At 44.5% G+C, this 25,486-nt stretch overlaps 1 protein-coding gene and 1 long non-coding RNA gene across 16 annotated transcripts in view; one reads left to right on the forward strand and one right to left on the reverse strand.

The window, feature by feature from the left end:
- Positions 1 to 2,238: 2,238 nt before the first annotated feature.
- The window catches only part of LOC147648117 (uncharacterized), a 42,781-nt gene continuing 19,533 nt past the window's right edge, over positions 2,239 to 25,486 (reverse strand). Inside the window, exons 2-5 of one of the 2 annotated variants that reach the window (XR_015280775.1) lie at positions 16,022 to 16,160; positions 14,117 to 14,191; positions 11,088 to 11,951; positions 2,239 to 3,070 (exon numbers count right to left, since the gene is read on the reverse strand). This is a non-coding gene — a long non-coding RNA (uncharacterized LOC147648117). The remainder of the gene's footprint in view (positions 3,071 to 11,087; positions 11,952 to 14,116; positions 14,192 to 16,021; positions 16,161 to 25,486) is intronic. The other variant, XR_015280779.1, reaches the window with a different exon arrangement.
- Positions 14,502 to 25,486, forward strand: part of LOC111940937 (coiled-coil domain-containing protein 171-like) — a 36,934-nt gene continuing 25,949 nt past the window's right edge. For 10 of the 14 annotated variants that reach the window (XM_086868694.1, XM_086868695.1, XM_086868696.1 and 7 more), the window contains exon 1: positions 14,502 to 14,742. The gene's annotated coding sequence lies outside the window, so the exon portion shown is untranslated. Of the gene's footprint in view, positions 14,743 to 17,223; positions 17,731 to 25,486 lie in introns of all 14 variants that reach the window. The other 4 variants (XM_086868699.1, XM_086868700.1, XM_086868689.1 and 1 more) reach the window with 4 other exon arrangements.

Raw genomic sequence — 25,486 nt, forward strand, 5'->3', positions numbered from 1 at the left:
AGAAATCAGCTGGACCAGCCTGGGCTAGGACATGTCCATCCTTTTGAAGGCCAAGGATACTTGTTCATATACAAACATGGAGGCCGAAGAACCAGCCAACCCCAAATGCCTGGCTCTCCCCTGGAGAGCTTCTCCCTAGGAGTGACACTTTTATCTCATGAAGCGAAAAAGTGCCACTCCCAGAGGCCCTTGAGTTGAACATGTTAATTTGTTACACCCCATTGGTTTCCCTCCCTATCAATCCACCCTGATACATGTATCCAAGTTTCCCCCACCCCTCTCCTTCCCTATAAACACCCGGATTTTTTTTTTTTTTTCCCCCAGCTGAGGGAGGTGCTGTCACTGGCTCCCTTCAATGAGGGCCCTGCTATAATAAAGGCTATTTCTCAGTGGAATGCAATACAGCTCTCTAGTCTCTCTCTCCGTGTCACCTGTAGGCTGCTGCTGAGCTGAGATCACTCACCAGGCAGAGGACGTGCCTGTGCCCCTGGGCAGTCCTTTTCAGGACAGCTTCTTCAGGGTAGTTGTGGCACCCCTGTCATCAACCCTGCCATGGCACACAAAGACTTTCTAAAGACTGGGACATCTCTTTATTCATTAACCTGATGAGTTCTGCTCTTTCCTTCACCAAAATCTCGCCTGCAGCAGGTGGGGACCACCCCATGTACAGGTGCAGCTTCACAAGCACTGCAAACTGGGATGCTCAAATCTGTTTTGCACCAGGGCTTATCCCAACTGTGAGCAGGCATGGGACAGAGGAGTAGTGACAGGCTTCTGGGAAAGCCAGCAGGGTGCCAAACCTCCATCACATTCCTCTGCCAAGGACACTGTGCCCTGCCCCACTCCCAGCAGTTTCCAGCAGCCTTCTGGTCTTCAGGGATGCTCCTACTTTGTTCCCCAGCTATAAACTTGCAGAGTTAGATCCAAGCTATACCAAGCCTTCTGAGCTCATACAATCATTTTTAACAGGTCTATAAAGCAGCTTTCCAGCAACTATCATTTACTGAATTGGTGTCTTTGTAATTGTGAAATTCAGAAGGTCTTTTTCTACTTAAGGCTGTTGCAATTTTTTTTTTTTTTTTCCTGTTTGGAGTAGAGTGGATTTTATTTCTCATTTGGTTTTTTAGGGATGTGGACAGAAATGACAGCCAGAAACACACAGGTCTAATAAGTATGTGTAAGTATTACACATCCTAAAGGCAGTCTAGAGAAAGAGTGAAATGGGACCCAGAATAAGAATGTGCCTGTAAAACCTCTGTCTCAGCCCACACTCTCAACAGCAGCACTCTTGCATGCTCCGTCCACCAGCAGCAGTCCCCAAGTGCCCAAGGGAAGGCACCCCAGCAGAATTCACCCCGTGCTCCCCACGTCACCGTTCCTTGTGCTGCTGCACTGACGAGCTGTAGGAGCAGCCCCTGTCACAGACAAAAAAGACCCAAGTCTCACGGTTTAAAGAGGTGACATTTTCTTGAACTTCACTTGATGAAGAACAGAAAGGCAACAATGGATCAGATGTTCAATCACAAAACACCCCAAGATGTCTCAGATACAGGGGGCTAAACATCGTTGGCATGCAGACAATTGAGGAATTGGTGAAATAGTCTCCAAGAGAGAAAGATGCATTCACAGCCCCTTTTAATGTTCCCAAATATTGTCCTCCCTCAGTCAATTTCATATCCTTCCCCAGAAAAGGTTATGGTATTGGTAGCCACACCTCTTCCCTGTCAGCTGAATAAACTAACAGCAGGAAACTTAGGAAAAGGACTGGACTTCAAAGTCTCCTTAGGTCTGTGCAGGAATCAACATCTGAGTCTCTCTAAAAAGACAGGTTGTAACAGATTATTTTTGAAAAAACTACAAAAGAGACACAGTTTCCATAGGGACATTTTAACCCAATTTCTCTTTAAAACCCATTGAAGAGCCTTGCCTCCAACACTTCTCTATGTGTTTTATAGAACACTTGCAAAAGATCTGGATAATCCTTGGCTCATTGATAAAGTGAAGCCATGATCTCCAACCAGTCCTGGGAGCTGCTTCAGCCAACAGCTTACAGCAGCCCATATGCATTCCTCTGTAACCTCCAAAACAAGGTGATTCGGGGAGGGGGTTGTTGTCCTGGTTTAGGGCAAATTTGGGAGAAAACCTCCAGTGGGGCTCCCCCCCGGGAAGCAAACTCACGTGGCCCTTTTCTCCCCACCCCCCAACCGGTTCAGGAAGAGATTTCTCTGAGAGAAGTGGAAAAAACCTGTTTATTTCACAGGCACAGCACTACCCAGCACAAAAATGAATGATATCAAATTACAAAACCTCTCGCCCTTCAGAAGAGATGACAAACTTCAGAGGGTCTCTTTCCTGGGGGTGTTGGCTCTGTTATCAGTCCCTCTGGCGCTGGAAAATGCCGCTGCCCAGGCTGGGCTCTCGGTAGTCCACGGGTGCAAGCTCCCGGTGCTCCCCCGAGTCCCCAGTCCAGAGCAGGTTCGATTCGTTTCAGAAAAAGGGAAAGAAAACAGTCCAGGAAGACCTCTCTGCTCCGGCTAGCTGGAAAGCCAAGGCAATCTGTGTCTTGTTGTCTGTCTGTGCTGTAGTCAAAACCCCCGATGCAGGGTGAGCAAGTGCAGTCTGATAACAGACTTGGTGCTTCTTTTCCACTCACTTTTACTCTCAGATGGAATTTTAAGAATACAGAACCTGTGTCTGGGTTAGGTAGACGAATGGGGATACAATTTAACATCATAATCAACCCAGGACAGTTGTCCAAACTCCAACGCTTACCACTTAAGACAAAGAGTGTGTATAACAAAAAAGGTTTGAAAACACTCCTATATGTATCATAAAGAATTTCCATTTGCTATAATATTTTCTTAAAATGTGGGCAATTTCATAGTAGAGGTACTGGGTTTCAACCCTCTCCTGATAAATTTATTTCAGTGGACAAACCTATGTCTTGAAGCAAATAATTGTCCAGAAGAAAGCCACTCCAATATGATAGAAGTAACAATGAGAGAAGTTGTGAAAAGTGAAATTTTTTTTATTGTTAAAGTTCAATACTATCATCTTTGAATTTCTTAAACTTAGTGTAATAAAGAATTGGATGAATAAAAATTCGAAAGAAAAGGTTTAAATAAAGTATATGTGATTGTAAATGATGAAAATATGGAATGAGAAATCCTCCTCCAAGTCGAGGCAGGATTTCTCTTCCAAAGCAACAGATTGCAGCCAAGCACCCAGATAACAATCGCAAGCAGGCACATCAGCCCCGAAAGAATGGGCAGGACACGGGCCATCAAACGAACAAAAGAACGGGCCCGGACGAGATATCGCCGAGCCCGAGCATCTCCGCCCTGACCACCTGTGCTGGAGAAATGGAGAAACTAGACAAAGGAAGAGGAGACAGCCGAGATAGCCATCGGCTCCAGGATGGGTGCCACCACTCCACCCTAATGGCCCGGACCAAAATGATATCAAAAAGACATCCTGGACCTCTCTACATATGAGGAGCCTCTGCCCAACGTCTATTGACTCTATTCTCCAGTGCCAGGAAATCTATTCTTCGAACAATCAAGAACCTCTTAGCAAAGGGTGCCTGCTTGGAATTTGGCCTCGGGACACAAACTTCCTATAAAAACCCAGGCCAAAGGACTCTCAGGCGTGGATTTGGGAGCATCTATACCTTGCGTATAGACCCTGTCCACCCAGCGCTGCGCTGCTTATTTTATTGTGGTTTTTTCTCTTTGTTCGAATTTATTATTGTTTGATAATAAATTTTCTCTTTTATATAACCCGAAATTGCCTTTGCATTTATAACAGATTGGTGCCGTGACTCGGATAGGAGAAATTGCAGGAGAATCTCGCTACCCAGGACGGGTACCCCCGCTGATTTTAGCGGCCTGGTGAGCCGAGAACCTCCGCAGCACATTCCTATATCCGAACCAAATTTAGGCTAAGGAAAAACCACAATAAAAAGGGAGAAAGGATCCAGAGAGCTCGGGAAGGCGAGGAGCCTTCGAGAAAGCCGCGGCTTGGTAGCTCGTAAAAAGTCATCTGTGCACGAAGACACCCTCGCAGGAAAATAGCTGTAAGTACTGTGAGGTTGAGCTGGTGATTGGGCGATTGTGTGAGACGTGATCTGATCACGAAGCGAGTGCGGACTTCAAGGTCGCGGTTCCATCCTCCCGCGAGGGAATTGGCCGGCCAAGAAGGAAGCGATTCGGTGTGAGAAAGGTCTCTCTTTACACGATTGTAAAAACCTGGGACGAAGGAGGTCCTGGGGGACCGATCACAGGAGGCTGAAAGGGGAAGAGGACGTCCTGTCGAGCTCGGGAATTAGTAAACCCTTTCAGTCAACGGGCCTAGGCAAAGGTCCAAGAGAGAATCGAAGTGCTGAATACAAGAGACTCCAGTACAGCTAACTGCGAGGTGAGTATTAGCAAAGACTTTGATTCATCTGGTAAAGGTGGAACGAACACAACGCAAGAAAGGTAAGATATTTTTCAATATGAGACAAAGAAAAAGTAAGATGCAGAAAAAAGGTAATGAAAAGGGTCCCTCTGAGAGAGAGAAGAGATCACTAGACATCCCACCGGAAAGTCCCTTAGAATGGATGTTAAAATATTGGGAAAATTGCCCTGAGAGAAAAAAAGAAATCTAAGGCAAAAATGATCTGGTATTGTGCCGAGGTCTGGGGAGGGCAAGAACTGAGAAACCACCTCACTTAGCCTGTGGTGGGCACATTTGAAAGGTGGACGTGTAACAAGTATATTTGCGAAGTATAGAGCAGAGAAAAAGTAAGCTACAAAGAAAGAGCACAGGGAAAAATCCCTCCAATCCGGAGGAGAGATCACCAGACATCCCGCTGGAAAGTCCCTTGAAGTAAATGTTAAAACACTGGGAAGATTGTCCCCTGAGGAAAGGGAAATCGAAAGAAAAATTAATACATTATTGTATAGAAGTTTAGGGAAGACAGGAGTTGAGAAGTCACCTTACTTAGCCAGTGTTAGGCACATCTGAAAAAATAGACCTGTAATAAGTTGTTCTCCTATGTGGAGAACAAGGACCCCTCGGACCCCGAGGAGAGGGAATATGCTAAGCTCTGGTTAAACGCCAGGGTAGAGCTGTTCCCAATGAAACAAAAAGAAAAACGTGAGTCGAAAACTGAATCTTGAGAACCCCTTGACCACTTACCTCCCCCGTACCATGGACCGGCTGGGCCGTCGTCCCCAGATCAAGTGGTGCCTTCAGCACCTTCGGGCCCCCGAGACCAACCCACTGGGATGCATGTGTCTCAAGCGGGAGACTCGGTGCCGGCAGCGATGCTGGCAGCCCTTCCCCTTTCCCCGCCTGCAAACACCGTAGCCACAGGAGTCTCTTCAGAGGTTTCTCCGGCACAAGGCTGGGGACAGCTCTATCCGTCCTTGCTGGTCCGGCCGCCACAGCCGGGACCCTCACACTTAACTGAAGGGGTCCCTACCGGTAACCGGGTGGCAGGGGAGTTCTCACAATCAACAAAAGGAAAAACCCCCACAAACCTCAGTTCCCCTCCTGCAAGTAGAACTCGTTTGAAAGCAAAAATGATGGGCAAGGAGGGGGGAGAGAATAGTGAGAATGAGCACCGGTTGTTCCCTCTCAGGGAAGTACCGACAGCCCCGGGAGTGATTGGATTTGTGAATGTTCCCCTTAACCCCGGGGATGTGCGAGCCTTTAAAAAGGAGATGGGGCGATTGTTAAACGATCCTTTGGTGTGGCTGAAAAGCTGGATAACTTTTTAGGAAGTAGTATTTACACATATGATGATCTTATGGCCATCCTGAGATCGCCTGTTTAATCAAGAGGAAAGAGAAATGATTAAACAAGCCGGTATCAGAGACTGGGACCGACGCAGTCCACAGGGGACACCAGGTGACCAGAAATGGCCTAGCGTGAGCCCGAGCTGGAATGCCCAGGGAGGGGGGCAGGCAGAGCATGGTGGATTTAAGAAACATGATTGTTCAGGGAATAAGAGAGGCAGTTCCCCGAGGTCAAAACATTAGTAAAGTGTTCGGGGAATGCCAAGGGAGGGAGAAATCGCCCACGGAATGAGTAGAGAGGTTACGGCGAAGTTTTCAGATCTACTCTGGAACTGACCCGAACTCTCCCGTGGGGGAGGTCTTACTAAAAACACAATTTGTTGCCAAATCCTGAGAAGACATTAAGAGGAAATTAGAAAATATTGACAGGTAACAAGATAAAAGCCTCCAAGAGCTTCTGAGGGAAGCTCAAGAAGTATATATGAGAAGGGAGGATGAAAAACAGAGATTGTAAGCTAAGGTTTTGGTAGCTGCGGTCAAAGAAGTCCAAAAGCAAGAACAAACACAAAGTAAGTTTAAAACACTACCTAGAAAACAGAAAAGCACTCACAAGGCAGCCCCTACCCCACGGAGAGAGCTCCCCGAATGTTACTACTGTAAGAAAGTAAGACACATTTAGCAGGATTGCAGGCAAAGAAAAAAAAAAAAAAAATGAAAAGATTTTTCAAGAAGATTAGGGCTGTCAGAGGCTCTTTAATTTGGGGACAAGAACATCCAAGGAGCCCTTGATAAAATTAAAAGTGAGTCCCCAATAGCAAGAAGTAAGCTTTTTAGTAGACACTGGAACAGAGAGGTACTCTGCAGAAATTGCCAGAGGGGTGTGTGACAAGCAAAGAAAAGTTTTTGTAATTAGAATCAAGGGGGATCCTTTCAAAGTATCTGTAATAGAGATGTAAGAATAGAATCGGAAAATAAAATTTGTTTAAGAAATTTATTGCTTGTAGAAAAAGCAGATTATAATTTATTAAGAAGAGACATGATTGTTGCATTAAGAATTAATATCGTTGTTAAAAACTCTGAATTAGTAGTAAAAATATTCAAACTGACTCCCAAAAGACGAAGAAGAAATTAACCCTAGAGTGTGGCACTCAAAAGGAGAAATAGGGAAATTAGATATCAAGCCTATTAAAATAGAAAACAAAGACCCTGAAGACCCTATAAAGATCAAACAATATCCCATCCCGATGGGAGGGAGAAGGGGATTAAAACAAGTAATTGACGACCTCCTTAAAGAGGGTACCCTGAAACCCTGTATGTCTCAGCATAACACCCCCATCCTGGCTGTAAGAAAAACAGATAGCAGTTTATGATTGGTTCAGGACCTCAGAGCTGTAAATGTTAGAACCCGAACCAGATTCCTAGTGGTGGCCAGTCCTTACACTTTACTGAACAGGCTCTCACCTAAAGATATATGGTATAGTGTAATCGATTTAAAAGATGCTTTTGAACTTGCCCTGTAGATGAAAAGAGTAGAAATTTCTTCGCCTTTCAGTGGGAGGACCCAGACACAAACCGAAAGCAACAGCTGAGGTGGACGGTCCTCCCGCAGGGGTTTGTAGAATCCCCAAATCTGTTCGGACAGGCTCTGGAACAACTACTCACCCAATTCATTCCAGAGGAGGGGACAAAATTGTTACAATATGTAGATGACTTGTTAATTGCCGGAACGACAGAAGAAAAGGTGAAGAAAAGCACGATTTCTTTACTGAATTTCTTGAGACAGAAGGGGTTAAAAGTATCTAAATCCAAATTGCAATTCACAGAGCCCGAAGTAAAATACCTTGATCATTAGATATCTCAAGAGAAAAAGAAATTAGACCCTGAGAGAGTAGCAGGGATTCTTGCACTCCCTGCCCCAAAAACAAAAAAGACAGATAAGACAATTTTTGGGGCTCCTGGGATATTGCAGACAATGAATTGAAGGATTTAGTAAAAAAAGTAAAATTTCTGTATGAAAGGTTAAACACTGATAAGTTGAAATAGACTGAGCAAAATGAATTTAATTTTCAGAAATTAAAAGATGCACTCATAACTGCCCCCGTACTAACTTTACCGGATACCAATAAGAATTTCAATTATTCGTAGATGTGAATAGACAAGCAGCACAAGGAGTTCTGACCCAAGAGTGGGCAGAAAAAAGAAGCCCATAAGGTTTCTCTCAAAATTTTTAGACCCGGTTAGTTGGGGTTGGCCTACTTGTTTGCAAGCAATTGTGACAGTGGCTTTATTAGTAAGAGAAGAAAAAAAAAAAAAAAAAAAAAAAAAAAAAGAAAAAAAAAAAGGGTAACTTTCAGAGCTCCCTTGATAGTCTACATGATATCTTACAACAAAAAGCGGAAAAGTGGTTGACTGATTTGAGGCTTCTGAAATATAAAGCCATCTTAATCAGCTCGCCTGGTTTAGAATTAAGAACCACTACTGTGCAGAATCCTGCGCAGTTCCTGTTTGGAGAACCAACAGAGAAACTATTACACAATTGCATTGGAACTGTGGAATTGCAAACTAAAGTTAGACCAGATTTAGAAAATCAGGAGTTAGAAAGAAGAGAAAAGTAGTTTATAGATAGATCCTCAAAAGTTGTTGAGAGAAAAAGAAAGTCAGGATATGCTATAGTGAATGGCATATCAGGAAGCATTGTGAAATCAGGCCCCCTGAAAGCAAGCTGGTCTGCACAAGCTTGCGAGCTTTATGCTCTCCTGAGAGCCCTCCAGGGGTTGAAAAGAAAGAGGGGGATCATCTATACAAATTCGCGGTATGCTTTTAAAGTAGTACATACTTTTAAGAAAATTTGAGAAAAAGAAGTCTGATAAATACGAAAAGAAAAGAGTTAATCCATAGGGAAATCATTCGACAAATTCTACAGGCTGTCAGAGAACCAAAAGAAATATCAGTTGTCCATGTAAAAGGACACCAAACAGGATAGCAGTTCCACACCCGAGGTAACAACCTGGCAGACAAAAAGGCAAAACGAGCGGCTTTGTTAACCAATCTGCAGAAAAGAGGACTGATTCCCCAAAGCACAACACTGGGATTTGCCATACACCAAATACAGCCTGGGGATAAAGTCCTGATCAAAGCTTAGAAAGAGCTCCCCCTCAACCCTCACTGGGAAGAACCGTTTCTCGTCCTCCTGACCACAGACACAGCTGTCCGGACTGCAGAAAAGAGCTGGACACACTCACCTCGAGTGAAAAAAGTAATAGATTACAACTCCTCCGAGAGGAAAGTCACCACACCTCCGAGAGAGCTGAAAATCAAACGCCGACGTCATCACAAATGACAAGTGACGACCAGATAAGTTGTATTAATCCTGATTGTAATTGTTTTCCATTTATCCACTTCGAGTGTGCTTATTGTAAACAGATTTGGGTAGCCCACTGTTTAAGAGGGTACAAACCTAAAGGATTGTGCACAAAGTGTCTAGAGAAAGAACAGGAGGAGACTAGCCGTTTCTTAACACTTGCCACCCGGGCGGGGTCCTTGGAACTAAACTCTCCTGAGTGGTTCCTATTGTTCCAAAAGGGGTTAAGAGGCCAGTTAGATTCCAAAGCCAAGGCTTTAGAAATCGAGGGCCGAAAAACAATTAAAGTTTAAAGTACTGTGTAGGACAGACCCAACTAAATCGTCTCGGTGAGCTACTTTCAAAAAAAAAAAAAAAAAAAAAAAGGCACGCCTTAAGGACTACCAGGGCCCCTGAAGACAGTCCCTGCTGCCGAGAAGATGGTAATCCCCGCCGTATGTTCCTATACGGGCGAAGAGCAAGGCAGAGGGATTCAATGGTGGGGAATCCTGATAGTCCTGAACCTAGCTGTGTGCTTGGCCGAGGGAATGAGTCCCGAGGTACCTCCAGGGGAGAGTCCCCTAGAGAAGTGTGAGCAGTGTCAGACTGCCACAGAAACCGGACGAAAGATTGACTGTCCTCCAGAACTGCAAAAGGGGATGTGTTTTTCCAACGGCACTCAGTATAAGATCTGTAAATTAAAGGGGGAGGTCTGGTGTTACTGCTCAAAGGCAAGTTTTAAAGACGGGCAGTTTCAAACTCCTGAAAGACAAAAGATCAAAACTACCCACTTCAGGTACAAGAGAGAAGTGGGAGGGATTCCTCCGATTTCAATTTATAGTCAATGTAATAAAACCATCTAGATCAGAAGAAAAAGACAATCCACCTTTGTAGCATATTACAAAATCAATCCTATGTTACAATAAAGCGAACTTGAAAACGTGTACTATAAGTAGAAAAATGTATTAAGAAGATAGAAATTTAAAACATGAAACAAAAGCTTCCTTCAATAATGAACCAATAATTTTAGAGTTGTTAAAAAGTGAAGTTAACCGGGTATGTTTACAATTTGACCAAGTATTCTGTTTCTCCAGAGATGAAGACGAGTTAAATCCTAAAAGCAAAATATCAGACTGAGAGAAAAGTGAATGTGGTTAATCTCACACTCATCCCTCTGTAAGATTAAATAAAATAATACGAATTTTTAATGTAATCAAATTATTAGGTGGGAGACTGTAATAAAGAATTGGATGAATAAAAATTCGAAAGAAAAGGTTTAAATAAAGTATATGTGATTGTAAATGATGAAAATATGGAATGAGAAATCCTCCTCCAAGTCGAGGCAGGATTTCTCTTCCAAAGCAACAGATTGCAGCCAAGCACCCAGATAACAATCGCAAGCAGGCACATCAGCCCCGAAAGAATGGGCAGGACACGGGCCATCAAACGAACAAAAGAACGGGCCCGGACGAGATATCGCCGAGCCCGAGCATCTCCGCCCTGACCACCTGTGCTGGAGAAATGGAGAAACTAGACAAAGGAAGAGGAGACAGCCGAGATAGCCATCGGCTCCAGGATGGGTGCCACCACTCCACCCTAATGGCCCGGACCAAAATGATATCAAAAAGACATCCTGGACCTCTCTACATATGAGGAGCCTCTGCCCAACGTCTATTGACTCTATTCTCCAGTGCCAGGAAATCTATTCTTCGAACAATCAAGAACCTCTTAGCAAAGGGTGCCTGCTTGGAATTTGGCCTCGGGACACAAACTTCCTATAAAAACCCAGGCCAAAGGACTCTCAGGCGTGGATTTGGGAGCATCTATACCTTGCGTATAGACCCTGTCCACCCAGCGCTGCGCTGCTTATTTTATTGTGGTTTTTTCTCTTTGTTCGAATTTATTATTGTTTGATAATAAATTTTCTCTTTTATATAACCCGAAATTGCCTTTGCATTTATAACATTAGTAAAATTCTTTGAACTAATCCTACCTTTTTAGGAAGTAATCTACTGCTCAGTGCTAACACAACCTACTGTTCAATACTAATTTCAAAAATCCTAAAAGCCTAATGTTATAAATTTGTATTGTGATATTGGCTTTCGCAGATGAATATATATATTAAATACTTCTTAGCTATGCTAGCAAGTCTTAAGTTTAAAAGAATTTCCTAGGTACAAGGCAAGGAAACCCCAGAGGGCAAGGACAGTGGGGCCCAAGCTGTTATCAGGAGAACAATAGAACCCAAACTGTTATCAGCAGAAGATATGAAGACCAGCTGCCCTCAGGGGAAGGATGAGGGGCCCAGGCTGTTATCAACAAGTGACCATCTGCAGCAAAAAGGAAACCAAACTCCAAAATAATGCTGACCAGCTAGAAGAATGATGACCAGCAAAAATTATGCTGACCAGCAGAAAATAACATGATCCAAGAAGGTGGAACCAGGGAGGGGACATGCTTGAATATGCATTAACCTCTCACAGCAAGGATGGGATAAAAAGAGTGTTCCTGAGATACCAGGGGTGTTCCTGGCAACCCACCAGGGCACCCGGCCATTTTAACCCTTTGCTTTATTTCTTTTGTCTCCTAATTGTCTTTTGTTTATATTAAATTATTTTTATAATTTATTAAGTGAATCTCGTTTTTAAGACTAATCTTCTGTTACAAATAAATATCCAGAGTTCATAGATATTTCAGGCTGAAGCAGATGCCTGGTGCCAGGACTTCTCTTACTACTTGTAAAATTCAGATATGCGGCTCTGAATATCTGACAGCTTGTTGTGGAGGTACAGGCAGCTGTTCTTCATTTCAAAATAGCTGGGGCTACCCTATGAAGGAGAAATCAAAAGAAAATTAGGACATGCAAATATTTCTGCAGAGTTTAGAAGATATGCTTTGCTTTAAAAAAGCCTTGAGCTGGACTCAGCAGTACACGCCCTGCAGATCTAGTGTCAAATGTACCTGATTTATCTGCTGATAATCTGCTAGGATTTGATGAAGCAGCATCTTCAAGAAAAAAACCAAAAAACACAAAGAATGTTTACTACCACCATAAAATGCAAACTTTGCTTAAACACTACAGTGCACTCAGTTTGACTCCTGAGATTTTCTTCTCTGTGAGCCACCACTTTTCTGGAAGGTTTGCAAAAACAAATCCCCAACTCCCAGCATCACCCAAAATCTGCAATTGAGCCTCTCAACAGGCACCAGAAGGAGCATATGCTCTAAGACTCTGCTTGGGACACCTCTCACTCTACTCAGTTTGTTCTCAGACAGCTCAAACAGGGTTTTATGGGCCAGGTCTTGAAAAAATCAGACCCAGCCCAAGCAGTGTCTGAGCATAAATGCCAATTCCACAGTATCCCTGCATCTCACTGAGCAGCTCCAGGAGATCCAAAAGACTGCTGTGATGAAGCAGAGTCTTCACAGGTTTATCCTTCTTTGCCTGATAAGCTTCGGAGTCTTCCATTGCTCATGAAGCTGTGTGAAGTGCTCTTTGAGCTTGTTAATATGCATATATAAATGTTGGTATTCTTCATACTCTGCATTGAAGTCATCCTTGTAGCGCTGGCATTGGTCCAAGGAGACTATCACTACATATTTTCTAATGGAAAAATTAGACCATTTTTCTATGAGTGTACACTAAGAGAACATTCTGATTTGTTTCTATTCCATGAAGCACACGTGCACTGTTACACCAAGCACGTGGTGAATGTCAAACACAGACCCCCAAACTCTGAGTCAGTCATTCTGGGACTGAATGTTTCTACATGCAAGCTCATGTGCTTCAAGAGAATGAAATTGGTTAACTCTAAAAATCTGCCACATTTCTATGACACCTAGTTACTAATTGTGATAAATATAGCATTGGATAAAAATTCGTGAAAGAGAATAAAGAATTATATGTTATATTTGTAATACTGTAAAGATACAAAATGTAAAATAATCCAGAGATTCCTTCCCAAGTCAGGCAGTAACGATAGACAGCGACGCTTATCAGCACGAAATAAAGAGCAGGACATGAGCAACCAAACCAGACAATAAGAGTGGCCCAGTCGAGATATCCATCTCCTCTGCACCCAAACTGGCCACTCCACCTCACTGGCCACTCCACCTCGGGAGATGCAATCAGGAAACACTCAGAACCATTCGCCTGTGAAAGGACTCTGCCCGCTGACCATTGACTCAGCTTGATGGATCCGGGAAGTCTATTCACACACACATCTAGACTCTTTGCTAGACTGTGCCCATCCCGGGTTTGGCCTCAGGATACAAAAATCCCTATAAAAACCCCGGACCTCAGTCCCTTCTTCGTAGATTTGGGAAAATCGGTACCTCTGGGTACAGACCCCTGTCCACCCGGCGCTGCGCTGATCTATTTATTGTGGTTTTTTTCTCCCGTTGCTGGTGATTGAAATTATTTTATAATAAATTGCCTTTTTATATTAACCCTGTTTTGCCATTCCATTTAAAACACTAATGTTTTACATTCTAGAGGTTTTCTTTATTAGCAAGTGGATCACATAGAATATATTGGCACTGATTTCAAATGTCAAAGGACCAACAAACACAGCGGCTTCAGGGAGTGAAGAAACATTGCCCAATTTTATCTTTCTGGGTAGGAAAACCTTTTAATTTACATTTACTTTTGAAAATACATCTACAATACTATTTTGGCAGGGACTGCATTTATATTGAGTTGGGTGTGGAGTTGCACTTTTGAGCTACATTTTTATCTGTATAATGGCAAAGCAGAATTAAGGATAAAATTTTATTTTTCTAGTGAGCAGCAGTTACATCACTGACCATTGAACTGAGGAACTTGTATTACAGGCACAAGAACAAACTCCAGACTAGTGTGAAACTGACCCGGGCCAGAGCTTCTCGGCTGGCTCAAATATGTGTTTTCTTTTCTCTCCGTATCGGGGCCAGGAGGGGTCCTGGCCAGAACTTCTGTCTGGGTTTGGACCAGGATTTGAGCTCACCGACTCACCTGGAGCACAAGTCCATCGAACGAGTAAAGGAGCAGAGGGGACTCTTCTTCTGGGTTATATTTCACAGTTTGTTCCTACAAAGGGAAACTCCATGAGGATGAGACAAAGGATTCAGAGGTCGGGCTGCTTCTTTTAACGGGGGCTCTTTCGTAGGGTGGGAGTTTAGAAGGGGCCAGTTACTATTCACGGCTGGCCAACTCACAAACTTTCTACAAATCAGGGATAGACAAGCTAAGATGAGAAATAACAGACATGGGCATCTTCAAATGCCAAGCATTAGGGAGTGAAACCGCGGAAGGGGCGCGGTGTGGACCCGGGAGCACAGGGAAAAGAGGAGACGGCGAAGGCACTTGCCCGACCTCTTTTAGATGGGACACGGGAACCGGAAATGCCCGGGCAACAGCGGCGGCCACCCCGCGCTGTGATCGGCAAAACAAAGAGATGAGTTTCCGGTGCGCTCCGGGATCGGGGCCCACCCGCCGCGGCAACAAGAATTAAATCTCTGCGGTGGCGGCGGCAGCCCATGCTGGGACACGGAGCGAACCGCGGCACTCCGCCACAAGCCGGGGCGGTAACGAGGGCTCCGAGTCGGGGCCCGAGAAACGCGGGGCGACCTCGACTGCTGGTAAGGGTCGCGGCGCTCCACCCGCCCCCTCGGGCTCCCCGCGGCATCAGCGCGGCGGTGCAGACAGGGAAACAGGTCGGCGCAGCCCCAGCGCCGGCAGGGACTCAGGCAAAGGGGCCGGGGGGGGCGGGGGAAAACCCTGGGAAAAACTGTAAACACAGCCCCCGGCAGGGAGCGGAGCGGTAGAGAGAAAAAAGCCCCGATGAACATCGGTGTGGCTTTTGGGGGGGTCGGGGAAGAAAACGCCCCGAGCCAACAGCCAAAAAAAAAAAAAAAAAAGTTTCTAACACTGCTAATACACTAAGAAACCTTGCCACAACATGAAACCACAAATGAACAGCAAACCCCATCAGCTCTTAAGGAGGGCAAAACTCATTAATGCTTGAAGCCACTGATGGGAGTAAAACCTTCATTCCCTTCCCCCTCAAATCAACACAAGTGCAGTTTTATCAAACTCATGACAGAAATCCAAGATGAAGTGGCAATGAGAATAATAGATGCAACATCTCAACACTGCCACATCAGTGCTTCTGCTCCTCTGAGACTGAAGGTCAGCTTCTTTTTGGATTACAAGCTCTCCCTCCATATGGGAATGAATCCTTTGAAGTATCTGAGATTAATATTTACAAGCAGTAAATCTTTAACAATTTGAAATTCAGTACCAAGACAGACAAAGGCTTGTGCCAATGATGAGTTCCAGGCCAGATGCACCTGACTGGCGTGCTGCATGGTTTTGAAAAGAAAACTGCAGATGCCTTTCAACATTTTGGGAGGTACCAGAGAAAAATAGCCTGGATTACTGGCTTTTGCCCAGGGACATCCCCTAGCAAGAGCCCTACCACAGGCCTCCCTCAACTGCTCCCCTGCAGGGCTCAATTTGCCCTCAACCTTCCCACGGAGCATCCCCGGCTGTATCCAGTATGAGCCAGGGCCCTGCCGTGCCTGCTCCGAAGGCCGCAGCCACTGCCCCAGAGCCCGAGGCTGCAGGAGGCCTGACTGCCCTTGCCAACATCACAGCGCTGAGAGAAGATGAGAGCAATTATTTCCAGTGCTTTATACCACACACACACACACACACACACACACACACACACACACACACACACACTTCCCCCTCCCCTCCTGCACTGCAAATACCATGAGGGGATGCAGCACCACTGCTGCAGCTGACCCTGTGCAACTGCACTGCAGGAAGGAAGGGCCTTTCCAGGCCTAACCCAGCTCGGTGCTCATCTGAGCTCTGAGTCTTGGAGGCCCGGAAAAACCTTCTCAAACTTACCTTTTCCACACAGGAAACAGCTTGACACTGAATCCTCTGAGAGTGGCAGGAGTTAATTGCACTTTTATTCACCTCAAGTAGTCTGGTTGGTTGGCTGTTGCAGAACATGTAGGGGCAATGAAAGTATCTTTTCTTTCTCCTGCAGAAAAGCAGTGTTATAAATGACTTTCAAATTTCAGACAACTAGGTCTAGTTAATTGGTAGTACACTTTAATTAATTGGATACAAAAATAGTAAATAACAATGTGATATAGAAAGCAATACAATTTAGTAAAAGAGTACAATTTAGTAAATTGTATTAGTAAATATTTAGTAAGTATATTCAGATATATATATATGAATATAGTTGGCCAGTAATTGAGTGTGTTTAAGGCATAAGCAAAACCAACCGGGGTACGGGGAGGGTTTGTTACCTTACCTTAAATACAAAACAAAGCACTTCAAGCTAAACTTGTATACTACGTGCTTACACATATTCATGAATGTTTCCCATAAGTTTCCTATTACCGATTTTTCTGATTTTACGTCATTTTTCTTCATGGTGCATGCCTCACTTGTTGTTAGGGGGTCTTCAATCTTCTTTTGGTGGACTTTTGGCAAAGCCTTCTCTTCCTTGTTGTCCTTTGGATAACCTTACAGGTTTGCGCATGTGTACTAAGTGTTGTATTATATAAGTCTATTAATTAGTCTGATATTTACTGAATTTCAGGCCCAATGCCTAAAGTGGTTCTGATTTTGTCCATCTCAAGGCGGTTTTTGTCTTGAGACACCACTTACTTTTCAAACTACATCCTGTACCTTAATTTTGACATGTAACATCTGTAAAGGGGTACATCTGCCTTGTTACAATAATTTTCTTGATAATTTCTAATAATAATAATAACTTCAACTTTAAATAATAATAACTAATAACTAATAACTTTTCAATTAGTTACAATTTGGTTAGCACAAATCAATTTATTACAGCAGAATCTTGATTATAAGATCTTTAGATATCCAAGAAATACCCACTGTATGGGCTTGAAAAAGTAATTTTAGAGCTTCCTTCTCACAACAAATTACTCAGAAAAAGTTACAACATTTTGTCATAGGGCACATGTGACCTTCTCCACAGTAGCCAGTCCCAGGGTTTAGAAGGAGAGTATGGCCACTTTATTTTGTTCTTCAGGTTCCGCGTTACCACAGTATTAACCCCACCTCAGTTTTTCTTACTTGAAGGCATGAGGTGGCATCTGCACAGCCATTTAAGTCATGCAGCAACAGATGCAGCTTCACAAAAGACAACAGCTTGAGAGAGACAGATGGAGAAAGAGAGACCAGTGTTGAGGTTCTAACAAGAAATAAAGAAGAAAGCTGAAGTTCTTCTCATGTCATGTTTTTATCCCCGCTTTACGTCCACTACCAGAGGCCCAAAGTTTGAATGAGTTTCTGCACTCTTGTCAGAAGGAAAACCAATTCCATTTTATGGTGTTAGCGGCACTAAGGCTCAAATAACCTGCAGTCAAAACTGAATGCTCCTCATTAACACAGCAAGGTTGGGTTGGAAAGAACTCTGCACTTTTAAATTGCTCTTTGACTCTTTTCAAAGGCATTTTGGAAGCACTGCACTCAATGCCCTCTTCCTAAAGAAATGTTGAAGAATTATGATAATAAAAAGAGCTGCCATAAGGAAAAGTCAGCTGAAACAGGAAGGAATGCTGAGGATCTTGGTAATCTCTCTCTGCTTTCCATTTGGGGTTTTTGTGGCAAGCTTAAAAACCATACAATCCTTTATATTCCTTATTAGCTTCCATTGCCATTGTATACACACAGTAGTCCTGTTAAAATTGAGCCACTCTTGCCAGTCTTTACGCTACCTGAGCTTTAAGTCTTGAGGAAAGAGCTGTCATGTGATGTTTCACTTGCTTTCACCTTTTTTGATATTAGTGTTAAAACTACTACATGGTGTAGCAGAAGTATAAAAAGAAGTGTCAAAATGGTAATAAAACTGGACAGAAATACCAATAGTCACAGTATGTTCAATACAACTTGTACGCTTTGGTGTGAGCATTTCATTTCCAAAAGTCCATTTGCTGTCTTGGCTCAGTCCACACTTGGAATGCCAGGGAATGCCAGGCAGTGCTCAATTCCCACAAATCAAAAATATTCCCAGTGGGAGTTCCCACCCTCCTGAAGTGTTTACTTTCAGACCCCCTGTTTTTAATCTGTTCCATGGAGATTGTCCTGCAACATTTTGATAATCTTCAAATAATATTTTTTCTCCTTGCTTTTGTAAGCAACTAAACCAGGGATCTGGAAAGCAAACTACTCCTGTACCATTAACTGGTTGGCATGGTGGGGTCATACTGTCACAACCATGCAAAACAGTAACATTAACATCCAAGGTTGGGAAAACACTGGCTAACAAATCTAATTCTTGAAATGGAATAGGAAATGATTGGTTCAAATTTTCAATTACTATTTTCTGCCAGGCTGCTGTTCATGGTTAGGTCTACTCTTCGGTCTTGTGCTCACTTATAGGTGGCATCTCTACCCTGATGGCCTGAGGCGTCATGGGCTCATCGAGCTAGGAACAACTCTTTTTTGTGTTGTTAATCTAATTCTATCTTTGACACTTCTATCTTTGCAGCCTGATCCACCTGCTCATTGTTTCGGTGCTCTTCATTAGCCCTGCTCTTGGGTACATGGGCATCTACATGACAGACTCTCACAGACAGTTTTTCTACCTTGGTGGCGATGTCTTTCTACTCATCAGCAGCCCAGATTGGCTTTCTTCTGCGTTGCTAGTCGGCTCTTTTCTACTTTTCTAGCCATCCCCACAGAGCATTGGCTACTATCTATGAATCTGTGTAGAGGTAGAGCTTTGGCCACTTCTCTCTTTCAGCAATGTCCAGGGCCAGTTGAACAGCTTTGAGTTCAGCAAGTTGGCTTGATCTACTTTCTCGTTCAGTGGCCTCTGTGACCTGTCGTGTGGGGCTCCATATGGCTGCTTTCCACTTCCGGTTCATCCCTACGATGCGACAGGAACCATCAGTAAACAGAGCGTAGCGCGTTTCTTCTGCTGGCAGTTGGTTGCACGGTGGAGCTTTTTCAGCCCGTGTCACTTGTTCTTGCTCCTCTTCATCAGTGAGACCAAAGTTTTCACCTTCTGGCCAGTTTGTAATTATCTCTAAAATCCCAGGGCGATTTGGGTTTCTAATACAGGCGCGCTGTGTGATGAGGGCGATCCACTTGCTCCATGTAGTGTCGGTAGCGTGGTGGGTAGCAGGAACCTTTTCTTTAAACATCCACCCCAGCACTGGTAGTCGGGGTGCCAGGAGGAGTTGTGCTTCTGTGCCAATCACTTCTGAGGTGGCTTGATCTCCTTCATAGGCGGCTAAAATTTCCTTCTCTGTGGGAGTGTAGTTGGCTTTGGACCCTCTGTAGCTTCGGTTCCAGAATCCCAGTGGTCGGCCTCGAGTCTCCTCAGGCACTTTCTGCCAAAGGCTCTAGGACAGACCGTGGCTCCCGGCTGTAGAGTAGAGCACGTTCTTTACATCTGGTTCTGTTCTGACTGGGCCAAGGGCTACTGCATGGGCAATCTCTTGTTTGATCTGAGCAAAGGCTTGTTGTTCAGGGCCCCACTGGAAAGTGTTCTTTTTGCGGGTGACCAGGTAAAGAGGGCTCAAAATTTGGCTGTACTCAGGAATGTGCATTCTTCAAAAACCTATGGCACCTAGGAAAGCTTGCGTTTCCTTCTTGCTGGTGGATGGAGACATTGCAGTGATCTTATTGACGACTTCAGTGGGAATCTGACGCCGTTCATCTTGCCACTTTACCCTCAGGAACTGAATTTCACGAGCTGGTCCCTTAACTTTGCTTTTCTTGATGGCAAAATCGGCTTTCAGGAGAACTTGGATGATTTTCTCTCTTTTCTCAAAGACCTCTTCAGCCGTCTTTCTCCACACAATGATGTCATCAATGTACTGCAGATGTTCTGGAGCCTCACCCTTTTCCAGGGCAGCCTGGATCAGTCCATGGCAGATGGTGGGGCTGTGCTTCCACCCTTGCGGCAGTCGGTTCTAGGTGTACTGCACTCTCTTCCACGTGAAGGCAAACTGAGGCCTGCATTCTGCTGCCAGGGGAATGGAGAAAAATGCATTGGCAATGTCAATAGTGGCGTACCACTTCTATGCCTTGGACTCCAGCTCGTACTGGAGCTCCAACATATCCGGCACAGCAGCGCTCAGAGGTGGAGTCACTTCATTCAATGCACGATAGCCTACAGTCAATCTTTATTCTCCTTCAGATTTACACACAGGCCAGATGGGGCTGTTTAAGGGTGAGTGAGTTTTGCTGACCATTCTTTGGCTCTCCAGTTCTCAGATCATCTTGTGGATGGGGATCACAGCATCTCGATTTGTCCTATACTGCTGCAGTGCACCGTCGAGGTGGCAATTGGTACTCGCTGTTCTTCTACCTTCAGGAGTCTTACTGCAGATGGGTTCTCTGACAGTTCAGGCAAAGTGTTTAATTGCTTGATGCTCTCTGTCTCTATAGCTGCTATCTCAAATGCCTACCTAAGCCCCTTTGGGTCCTTAAAATACTCGCTTCGGAGGTGGTCTATGCCTAAAATGCATGGGGCCTCTGGGCCAGTCACAATGGGGTGCTTCTTCCACTCATTTCCAGTCAGGCTCACATCAGCTTCCACTAAAGTAAAGTCCTGTGATCTCCCTGTCACACCAGCAATAGAAACAGATTCTGCCTTTACATATTTTGATGGGATTAGGGTACACTGTGCACCAGTGTCAACCAAAGCTTCATATTTTCGTGGTTCTGATGTGCCAGGCCAACGAATCCACACAGTCCAAAAGACACAGTTTTCCCTAGCCTCTACCTGGCTAGAGGCAGGGCCCCTCTAAGCTTGGTTATCATTATACTTGTCAGTTTGACTACAGGCTACTGGAGCGGCTTTCTTTTTGGTGGAGTATTCCCCCTGAGTCTTGCTGTCTTTCAGTTCATGCACCTGTTTTGCTAGAGTAGCAGTAGATTTTCCATCCCATCTTTTCATGTTTTCTCCACAGTCACATAGGAAAAACCACAGCTCAGCTCGTAGCTTTTTCTCTCTATCTGGGGAACTTCTGCGTTGAGTACCAGGGCTCCTGGTCTGTACTACTGAGACTGGAAGAAGGTCTTCCCTGAATTTCTTGAAATTCTCCTCTATTTTGTCTTGGAAGTTTTGCATATCTGCTCTCACAGCTGCAATTGTTGCCTGCATGGGGCCATGCACGGTATCTGCATATGCTCGAAGCTTCTTCGCCATATCCAGCACAGTCTCTTCTCGGTCATCCTGCTTCATTGTTGCTAAAGCAGAAGCGTATTCTTGTGGCCCAAGTCGAACAAGTTTTCGCCACATCACAGATGTACATGGCACCAAGTCTGGATTTCTAGTACTTAAGTCACCCACAAAGACAATCTCTACTATTGCCATTTCTCTCAAGCGCTGAATCTCTTGTTCTATGGTTTTCTAACGAGTTTGCTGTATATAGAGATCGTCTGCACACAGATATCTTTGTGCCACACTTCTTAGGACCCGTTCCCAGAGACTATAAGGGTCAGCCCCCCTCATCATCTCCTGGTCAATAACAGGATCGTGTGACAGGGATCCCAGATGCCTCGCTTCAGTGCCATCCAGAACTGTAGCCTCACCTGCAGCATCCCACAGACGGACTAACTAACTAATTATAGATTCATCAGGTCGTCGAGTGTAATCTTTTCTCAGGCCACGAAGGTCCTTCAGGGAGAAAGGTTCACCAGTGCCTTCTGATTTTGTGTCAGTTGCTGGTCTTGAGGGTCTTTCCCCCGCATCACCATTATCATCATCTACTGGCCGATCGGTTTTGGTTTTGAATTTCATGCCTCTCGTGTAGAAGCAACAGACACTGGCTTAGGCTCACTGTCTGGTTTGGCTGCTGGCTTGGCTGCAGCTTGAGTGACTGGGGTAGCTGCTAATTTATCTCCCTGCCCTACAGTATCTAGCACCGTGCAATAAGCATATGCTAGGGCCCAGCTTATTGCAATGGTATTTTTCTTTTTAGAATCATCACAGCAATTCTCTTCCAGATATTTCCCTACTTCATCTGGGTTCTGAATTTGTTCACGTGAAAATTCCCAGGCTGGGGGATCAGAAAATTCCTTCAGAGTTCGGCCAATTCTCTCCCATTCTCTACACCACTCAGGATTTCCCACACCTGAGTCTACTTCTGGGGCAGGGGTCTCGTTGGCTCTTCTGGATATCTCAGCCCTCATCCTAGAGAAGCTGCAGACCATATAGAGGAAGCTTAACAGCTGAGCCAGCTGTACTACCAGGAAAGTGGTATCCTTAACCCTCAGGGGAAACTGGATATTCTCAAAGAGGGACATAACAGATTCAAAGGAGAAGAAGGAAAGAAAAGGCTGAAAAGCCTCATCCCCTGGTCTTCCTCTAACAAACTGGGTGCAATTACCAATAAACTCACAAAATGTGCTACTGGGACTGGGAGGCAGGGTCGGGCGAAGAAACCATAAGCCAAACATACCTGACAGAAACTTCAGTAGTTCTATAAACTTCCTATAAATCATTATCACCGAGCCCAGCACAATAACCGTTCTAATCCGTGCCCCTCTACTGTGAAAGAGGGCAAAGACAGGTATTAAAACCTCAAAAACTTTTAGGGACCAGGTCCACATGAAGGCCTCCACCCCAAGAGACATTATGTATCCAAACAACATGACTACTGACTGCTTTATCCCAATACAGAATAAATACAACCAACAATCAGTACAGGTTTTTCCACTTTCTCTTGCCCCACGTTGGGCACCAAAACTGTATTTGTCCTAGTTTAGGGTAAATCAGGAAGGAAAACTCCAAATGGGGACCTCCATAGGGAAATGCCCCTCCCCACCAACGGGTCCGGGAAAAGGAAAAAAAAATTCCGTGGAGAGAAGTGGAAAAAGCTGTTTATTTAACAGAAATTGAGTAATATTAAATAATAAAACTTCTTGCTGATCGATGGAATGGTAAGTCTAGGAAGAAAAGTCTTTTTCCATGTGGTGAAGCTCGGCTTGCTCAGGTTCTTATCAGTCCTTTCGGTGCTGGAAAAGTGCCGAGGCCCAGGCCCCGGTGTGCCACAGGTGTGAGCTCCCGGGGTTTGGCTGCGTGTTCAGTCTAGAGCAGGCTTGCACAGATCCAAGAAAATTGGAAAAAAACAAAGTTCCAGGGAACTCCTCTGCCTCAGCTAGCTAAAACGAACTAAAAGCCAGAGAGAAGCTCTGTCCCACTGTCTGTCCGTGCTGCAGACACCACAGTCCAGGAGCGGGGTGTGTGGGAGTGATGTTTTTCCTTAACACACTGCGCGCTTCTTCTTCCCCCTCTCTTGCTCTCAAAGCCAGTCTTAAAGGTGCAGAACTTAATATATAACATAAACCAGACGACTGGGGATACCATTATCATAAAGTCACCCCAGGACAACAGGCATAAGATGACCAACAGTTAACTGGGTGATAACATGGGGTCCTGAAGCAGGACAGGCTCTACAGTTTAGTCATCAGGACTAAGCAGTTTTGTCTTATCTTAGCGAACATATCTCCAGAGAGGAGGCCTGTCATAGGACTGGGCTTCCTCCACATGTTTGTTTGTTTGCTTTTGTAGTATTGAAGGAGGATGGTCTTGTCCTCCACGTTTATTCAACAAGTTTATAACAAACAATGGTTTTGCCAATATTTTATGGAGGGAACCCCCTATTTCCCCCTGTTTTTTCAAAATAGTAAGGTGATTTTTAAGAATGCGATGAGTGCATTCAATGATGGCTTGGCCAGATGAGTTTTATGGGACTCCCTGAAGAAGTTGAATACCCCAATGTTGTAAAAAATGAGCAGTAGAAGCCACTCAATATGCAGGACTATTGTCAGTTTTGATCTTTTTGGGGCATCCCATCACAGCAAAAGCTTGAGTCCAGTGTTATCAAGCCACAGCAGCTGAAGCAGATGAATGGGCAGAAGCCCACACAAATGCTGAGCAAGTATCCACTGACACATGCACATTACGCAATGGTCCAAAAGATGAAAATTCTGTAACATCAGTTTGCCAAATCTCACGGGGCTAGAGTCCTCGAGGATTAGCTCCTCCATCTTTCCGTGGTGTAAGTACAGGACATGCTGCAACCACCGCTTAAGCTTGTGTTTTCGGAATTCCAAATTGTTTACAAACAGCAGCAGCAGATTAATGAAAGAAGGCATGTGAATGGTATGCCTCTTGAAAAGTCTGATCTTAATCAACCACTGCAGTCACTAATTGATCAGCTCGAGTGTTACCTTCTACAAGGTCTCCAGTATGACTTTTCAAGTGCATGATAAAAAGTCAATGTATTCGATGATTGACAAGATTTCTTAAATCTAAGAAGCCTTGAAAAAGTACAGAATTATTTACATGTCCCAGCAATGCCCCTTCTTATTGGAGTGTAAAAACGCTCGTTCGCGGTGAGAGACTTCTCCAGGGTCAAGCTGTTCAAGTATAAGCAATTTATTATACGGGTAAAAGGAGGGGAGACCTGTGTCTGCCACCAGCCTCGGCGTCCACGTGGTCCAGGGGAGGGGAGAGAGCACAGGTAGAGCAGGGGAGGTGAGGTTGGAAGGGGGAGGGAGGGAGTAAGAGAGCAACAGAGGGAGAGAGGGAAAAACCAGAGGGAAAGAGCAGGGAAGACGGGAGGGGTAGGAGCAGGGAGGGGGGGCTGAGATTAAGAGTGGGGGAGAGGGGTAAAGGGGTAAGAGGTAAGGGAGAGGGGTTCAGAGGTAAGAGCGGGGGAGAGGGGAGCTGGGAGAGGGGGAAGAGGGAAGAGCTAAGAGTTAAGAGAGTGAAGATCTTGTTACAATCCAATATATCTTTTTCTATTGTGAATATTCTAATTCTTAGTAACCAATCACCATGAGACACACCCACTAAAGAATTTACATACAACCTATGAGCTTCCCTATATTAACATACAGTGTTGCATTTTATACTCTACAGAGTTTTACAAGTTCTTTCCTTGCTTCTTTACCTTTGGACTCTTCTTATCAGCAGAAGGACATTGTTTTATCAACAGGGATTCTCCTCTAGCTGGCTAGGCTATTGTTCTTTGGTTAACCAGTACTCAGTATCCTATAACTCAAAGCAGGCTTTCATTTCTACTTTGATTCTAGCCTTCATATTTTCACAATCTAGTGCCAAACAATCACATTCATAAGGTTTCCCTGTTTCACCTTCCCCAACACCTTCTATACTCTGTACCACCCCAGCAACATAAATGGAATCAGTCACAATATTTAGATCTTGAGAATTCCATTGATGCAACACAGCAATTACTGCCTTAAATTCTAGAACTTGCACTGATATATTGCAATAAAAACATTCTGCCTGCCATTTTCCATCTTCTTGCCAAACAAATCCAGCTGCCTTGGTTTTACTGC

The sequence above is a fragment of the Cyanistes caeruleus genome, chromosome Z (assembly GCF_971803275.1).
Source record: "Cyanistes caeruleus chromosome Z, bCyaCae1.hap1.1, whole genome shotgun sequence".
In the NCBI taxonomy this organism is placed as follows: Eukaryota; Metazoa; Chordata; class Aves; order Passeriformes; family Paridae; genus Cyanistes; species Cyanistes caeruleus.